The sequence below is a fragment of the Otolemur garnettii genome, unplaced genomic scaffold (genome assembly GCF_000181295.1).
Source record: "Otolemur garnettii isolate 467f Iridium unplaced genomic scaffold, OtoGar3 scaffold00047, whole genome shotgun sequence".
Classification (NCBI taxonomy): domain Eukaryota; kingdom Metazoa; phylum Chordata; class Mammalia; order Primates; family Galagidae; genus Otolemur; species Otolemur garnettii.
In genome coordinates this window covers 1,373,850-1,381,075 of record NW_003852442.1, presented here as the reverse complement: position 1 = coordinate 1,381,075, position 7,226 = coordinate 1,373,850, and positions in this window count along the sequence as shown.

Here is a 7,226-nt window from a genome sequence, read left to right as displayed (position 1 = left end):
CTTTTTTTTTTTTTTTTAATTGTAGTTGTCATGAGCAGACCCAGCCAGCTCCAACCTGCCAGCCCTGGTGGCTGGTGCTGTAACCACTGAGCAATGTGCGCCAAGCCCTGTTACCCTCTCTTTAAAATGGAGACGCTACTCCAGACTTTGCAGACCTGAGGATTAGAGGCTGTCACATTTGAGTTGTTTGTACAAGGAGGCCACTACAGACACTCCAGTTCTCAGTTAAAGTTTCCATCTATTGAGTTCTTCGCCCAGGGAGCAAGGCATGTCTGTAAAGATGCAGAATCATCAGAGCAGACTGAGTCCAGGAATAAATGCTATTTGTGACAATTTTTCATTTCCAGCGGGAATTAAGAAACACGCAGCTTCATTCATGGCTTCCTCAAAAGAGCATGACAATAAAAGTGAACAAACGAGAACCAAAAGCACATTTGTCAGGCGACAGGTGTCAAAATAATTTCCCCCAGACCCCCTTAAAGACAAAAATCGTTAACAGCCCTGTGCTTTGACACTTTTCCAAATTCTCGGAACATGAACATATGAACGAGGCATTTGTTCTGTAAAGTGCCTTGCTGCTCGTCTGAGATCTCCAGGAGGGTGGAGGCTGGAGAAGCCCTTTCGGGGTGGACATCTTCTCGAAGGAACTGTCTTCATTTTCTGCTCTGGAACGTGGGGCTTGTCAAATCCCACTTTCCTGCCATAGCTTTTTTTTTCCTTTCATGCAGTAACATCCCCCTCTGCTGGAACTTGTGGATTTTGCTACAAATATTTATTAAGGACTAGTATTATAAAAATCAAATATGGAATACATTTTGCATCAAAATGGGTGGTTCTTAAACTTTATATGCAGGAATCTTCCAGGATGCTGTTGTGTTTTGTTTTTTTTTAATGGAGGCTTTTGAACCCCATACCCATCTCCTAAAGCTCCTAAGATTTAGAATGAGTCTGGAATGGGGCTGAAATATACATTTTAAGCCCTCTCAACCCCCTGCCACCCCTGCCTGTTCAGTGAGTCAGGTGCCTGTGGACATCTGGGAAGGACGCCATTGAATTCTAAATGAAGGGAGGTGGGTAGTGGAGAAATGGAGCCAGGTGCCCAACTCTGCCCTCTGAGAAGATCTAGCAGGGAAAGGAATAGATTTTGTTTTAAGCTCAAGAAATTGTATCTTTTGTTGCTCTTGTTTGAGACATTGTCTCACTTTGTCACCCTTGGTAGAGTGCCCTCACCTCCTGGATCACAGAACCTCAAACTCTTGGGATCAAGTGATTCATGCCTCAGCCTCCTGGATAGCTGGGACTACAGGTGGCCGCCACCGCACCCAGATATATTTTTAGAGACAGGGCATCTCGCTCTTGCTCAGACTGGTCTCGAACTCCTGAGCTCAGGCAATCCACTGATTCCGCAGAGGAGATAAGTGCAAAGATGTGCCATCCTAAACCACAAGCCACAGTTGATGAACACTTCAACTGTTTACAGTTCGTGCCATTATAAACATCCTAATATATACCTTTTAGAAATTTACTCCAATTTTAGACATTTTTTTAAATTCCCGGCAAACAGCCATGTTTTAACTTGCAATAGTACCAAGGTACTTGGGATCTAACTCACAACTACTTAAAACTCAAAACACTGTCACTGCGAGTCCCTGCTGGTGAAAGAGGGTTGACAAACTTCGAGCAGGAGAGTGATGTAGTACATTAGGGTTGCAGAAAGATCCCTCTGGCGGCTGAGTATCGAGGTTTTTGTGACTGAGCTGATGAGCCCCTTGTTCGGGGCAGCCCTGTGCTTTGGCAGTCGGGCACACTGTGAGGGGATGTGAGGGGAAAGGATGTGAGGGGAAAGAGAAGGGCCCCTGTTGCTTGGCTGGTTTGCTTTTCACTCCTGCTATTTCTCATTCCATTTGGGGAAAACTTAGAGTGAAATTAAACTTTCAGTCAAGGGCAGATCTGCTTCTCTTTGCCCTGCATCTGTCAGAAATGGTATCCATTCCGCAGACTGAAGTTCCTGGACCATGCTGAAAACATTTCCTTCCACCTCCAAAGCCAGGTCCTAGGGAGAGCAGAATGCAGAGAGTTCGATGTTGCTGGAAGCCCGTGCTACTGACCAGCGGATCAGCCACCTGCCTGTCTCCTGAGAAGACAGAGCAGTGTTGCTTTCAGCAAAGAAACCCAATGGTAAAGGTGAAGACATGTGAAATGAGGAGTTTTTAGGGCTGTCCTTGGAGCCACTGCTACATCTGCTCCCAGTGCCTTCAGAGGGAATTGACTAGTCGCCCAGCCCTCTGGCTACAGCTGCTTGGATCAGGGTTACACGCCTGCTTGACTTGGAAAAAAAGGGCAAGAGGGTGAGAGTGGGGAGATTCTTTGGATAAGGATGGTTCCCTCTGAGAGACAAGGTTTCATGTAGATGATGGAACAGAGAGACTATGTTTTCCAGGCAGAGAAATCAGCATCTGGCAATGCCCAGAGGTGGGAAAAGCCTGGAACCCTGGAGGGACGGAGAGATGCCCAGCATGGTAGGGCTTGGAGCAAGGAGGGCAGAAGATGAGATTGTAGGACAAGAAGGGGCCAGAATTAAGGGCCACAATGTCCATGGTTTGGAGTTTGTGTTGTAAGTACACCTAGGGGCACCACGACCTTGGATTAAGCAGGGGAAGAATTATACATCCCGTGAAGATTTGGCAGAGCACCCCTCAGTTCAAGGTGCCTTTGGTGGGAGTGGAGGGAGGTGCAGGGAGTGGGTGTTGCTCTTTTACTAACATTTCAATTTCTTCTGTGGCTACCGAGTTTTCTACTTCTTCTTGGGTCAGTTCTTTTTAAACTTTGTATTAATGCTTAACATGTATACAGAGAAGTGACCATAACATGATGAGTTTTCAGTAAGTGGACACATCCCTGGAATCAGCATCCAGATCAGGAAACAGAACGTTAGCGCTCCCAACCAGCCCCCTCATCTCCTCTTGGTCCTAATCCACCCCAAGTAACCACCATGACTTCTGATAGCAGAAGTTAGATTTGACAATTGTTGAATCATGAGGTTATGCGTAATGCAGTCTTTTTTGTCCAGCTTCCTTCACTTTGTTAACGAACGACCATGATGTCTATGGATGGGAAAGGGAGAGCTTTGTTTTCTATTAAAAAAAAAAAATCTGGGCTTGGCGCCCGTAGTACAGTGGTTATAGCGCCAGCCACATACACCAAGGGTGGCAGGTTCGGACCCAGCCCAGGCCAACTAAACAACTGCAACAAAAACAAATAGCCGGGCATTGTGGCAGGCACCTGTAGTCCCAGCTACTTGGGAGGCTGAGGCAAGAGAATCTCCTAAGCCCAAGAGCTGGAGGTTGCTATGAGCTATGATGCTACAGCAACTTACCAAGGGCGACAAAGTGAGACTCTCTCTCTCTAAAAAAAAAAAAAAGCAACTCAAAACTATACTTAAAAGTCAGTTTTTTTTAAAACCAGCACACTGTACCCCATGACTGCATTAATGTACAGCTATGATTTAATAAAAAAAAAAAGTCAGTTTTTAAAAAATCATCCGGAAATAACTACTCTTAACATTTTGGTGAACCTTTTTCCAGAATAGCATCATGGTACAGAGAGTTGCATTAATTGTTGCGTATTCTTCAGGTGGTAACAGGATCACCAGATGAGTGAGGGCTGACACCGCGTTTGCAGGGAATTAACTCAGAAGCAGGAGAGAGACCCAGGGTGGTTGCTTTTTGGTGCTTTGCACGACCACCGTGCAGCTACTATACACCAGCCCTTAGGCTGGGCAACCGGAATTTAAAGGTAAGTGAGATATATGCCTGGCCTTTGGGAGTGAAGTGGAGGCCTGCAACCCAGCAATTTCACTCCAGCATCTGCCCCTGTCGTTTTAAACTTAATTGCTCATTAGACGCACCTAAGGCTGGGCTTTGAAAAGAAAATCCACAGGCCTCACACCTGATCAATTAAATCAGAACCTCTGGAGAGTGTTGCCCAGGCATCAGCATCTTTTAAAGCTCTCAGGTGGTTCCTGTGAGCAGGCAATGTGAAAACCAGCAGCTAGCACTGTGCCCCTTGGGGTTATGATCTAATTGGACAGAAGGGAAATCTGGGCATTGAATTTTTAAACTCCCCCGGTGGTTTTAAAGTGCAGCAAAATTTGAGAACTATTAGGCCAAAGCTTCAGTTCTCAGCGGTGGAAGGAGCCATTTCATCCCCCTGGGGGAGTCTGGCAATGTATGAAGACAGGTTTGTTTGTTGCAACCAGAAACAACTCCTGGCTTCTACTGGGTGGAGGCCAGGGGTGCCGACAAACACCCACAATGCAAAGGGAAGTCTCCATAACAACGAGTGAGCCACCCCTAAATGGCCATCAGGTCAAGGCTGGGAAACTAGAGAGACCTGTCACATGTGTCCCCAGGAGATGCGTCTAAGGATGTTCACAGCAGCATTGCAACAACACAAACAAACATGGATAAAGTCCAAATAAAGGTAGAAATCTGTAGCGGCATATTCATAGCACAGCCAATGTCAGTAAACTACTGGGGGGGCAAGAGGCATCAACACACCAGGGGTGGGAGGACAGGGGCTTCCCTGGGCAGAGAAGGGGTCGCCTGGGTAGAGTTTTCCCAACTATCCCCAGTGAGTTTATGAGTCTCTTTTCTTTCTAAGATGCTCAATTACTTTGACATTTCCTGGGAGGTCTTTTTAAGTAATTTGGGCTGAAATCAAGTAGAGAAAAAAATCAATATGCATAAAAGTGTTTCCTACAGTATGATTATGTACATGTGTGTGTATAAAATAGCAAAAAATAATTGGAAATTGTGTAAACACCCAGAAATGGCAAAGTGATTAAGATGATTATGGTACATCAACTCAATTGAATGTTATGCAGCCATTAAAAAGGATAATTATGAAGGTGGTTTAGAAACATGGGAAATGTTTGGAATATGATGGGAAGTGAAAAGAACGGAAAATAAACAGCACAAACATGGTGATTACAACTCTGAAAAATATGTTGGCCTGCGGACAAGTACCAGAAGGATTTGCAAAAATAAAAGCTGTACTGATAGCTTGGCGCTTGTGGCTCAAGTGGTTAGGCTAAGGCACCAGCCACATACACCTGAGCTGGTTGGTTCGAATCCAGCCCAGACCCACCAAACAATGGTGCCACAACCAAAAAATAGCCCGGCATTGTGGCAGGCACCTATAGTCCCAGCTACTTGGGAGGAAGGGGCAGGAGACTCGCTTGAACCCAGGAGTTGGAGGTTGCTGTGCACCACGGCACTCTACCCAGGGGGACAGTTTGAGGCTCTGTCTCTAAAAAAAAAAAAAAAAAAAGCTGTACTGATGAAGATGCTAGGATTATGAGTGATTTATTTTTTTTCTTTTTTCCAGGATTTTATTTAATGCTGGGTTTTTTTTCTTAAAATAGACATCTTTGGGGACAACTGCCCAGCCCACACCCCTCTTGTTTGAATGCTGTGTCCCCACCCTAACCCCACAGCAGCCCCCTGGCTGTGACTCTGTACCGAAGCTTTGACTTAAACACCTGATCCAAGCTGGACCAATCAGGTTCTCTCTACTGCATCTTTGAAACAGGACTAGAGAAATGTCAATACCTTTGGGGTTATTCCTTTTATTTTTAAAGATAAAATTCACAAAATATGAAATGTATCACTTTAAAGTATGTAACTCAATGTTTTGTTTTGTTTTGTGGTGTCACCGCTCACAGCAACCTCCAATCCTGGGCTTAAGCAATTCTCTTGTCTCAGCTCCCAAGTAGCTGGGACTACAGGCACCAGCCACAACACCCAGCTATTTTGTTGTTGTTGTTGTTGTTGTTGTTGTTGCTGTTGTTGTTGTCATTGTTTAGCTGGCCCAGGCTGGGTTTGTACCCACCAACCTTGGTGTATGTGGCTGGTGCCATAGCCGCTGTGCTATAGGTGCCAAGGCAACTCAGTGATTTTTTTTATATATTCCCAATGTTATGCAGTAATCACCACTATATAATGCTAGAACATTTTCATAATTTTAGAAACTCCATTGTCCATTAGCAATCACTCACCATTCCCCCTTCCCCGACCTACCCAGCCCCTATTCTGACCGTTTCATTCATGTAAAGGGAACCTTTTTCACCTATTTCTTTCACTTGGCTTAGCTTTTTCAAGGTTCATCCACATTGTACTGTGTGTCAGTACTTCATGGGTTTTTGTGGCTGAATAATATTCCATGGTGTGCGTAGACCACACGCGTTTTACCCTAGTCCTCCACTGATGGACACAGCTGGCTTGTTTCTACTTCCCTGGCTATTATGAGTCAGGGAGCTATGAACACTCTAGCACTAGTTGTTGTGTGAACTTAGGTTCACAGTTCTCTTGGGTACCTAGAAGTGGAATCACTAAGCCACATGACAACTCTCTGTTTAACCTTTTGGGGCACCACCACGCTGATTTCCACTATCACTACATCATTTAACATTCCCAACAACGATGTTTGAGGACTCTAATTTCACTCTCACCAACACTTGTTTTTCTACTAATATTATTATAGCCGCCCTAGTGGATGTGAAGTGGTATCTCATCATGGCTTTGACTTATATTTCCTAATGACTAATGATGTCGAGCAGCTTTTAATGTGTCTGTTGGTCATTTATATATCTCATTTGGAGAAATGTCGATTCAAATCCTTTGTTTTTAATTGAGTTGCTTGCCTTTCTATTGTTGAATTATAGGAATTCTTTACATAATCCAGATACTGGAGCCTTGTCAGATATATAATTTGCAAATATTTCTCCCATTCTGTGGGGGGTTTTTTTCATTTTCTTGATAGTGTCCTTTGATGCATGCAAGTTTGTAACACTTAACACTTCTATCTACAATTTGTGGATATTTTATTGTCTGTCTTCTTCATTGGATGGCAAATCCTACAAAGGCAGAGTTTGGTTCATTTTTATCCCCAAGTCTAGCATAGGGCCTGGCACATACCAGGTAGTAAGACACATTCTGTTGAATGAATGAATCAATCAACAGAGACCAAGGAAGGAGGGACAGGCTGATGCTCCCGGAGAAGCTTCTAGCAGGAGATGAGGCAGGCTAAGACCCTGGCAGCCATCTGTGTAAGAGGCCCCCAACAATGAATGAAGAGTGTTTGGTGTAAACTAAAAATGGTATCATCAGTTCAGAAATTTAAAGTATATAATTCAGTTAATGACTGTCCATTAGCAGTCATTTCCC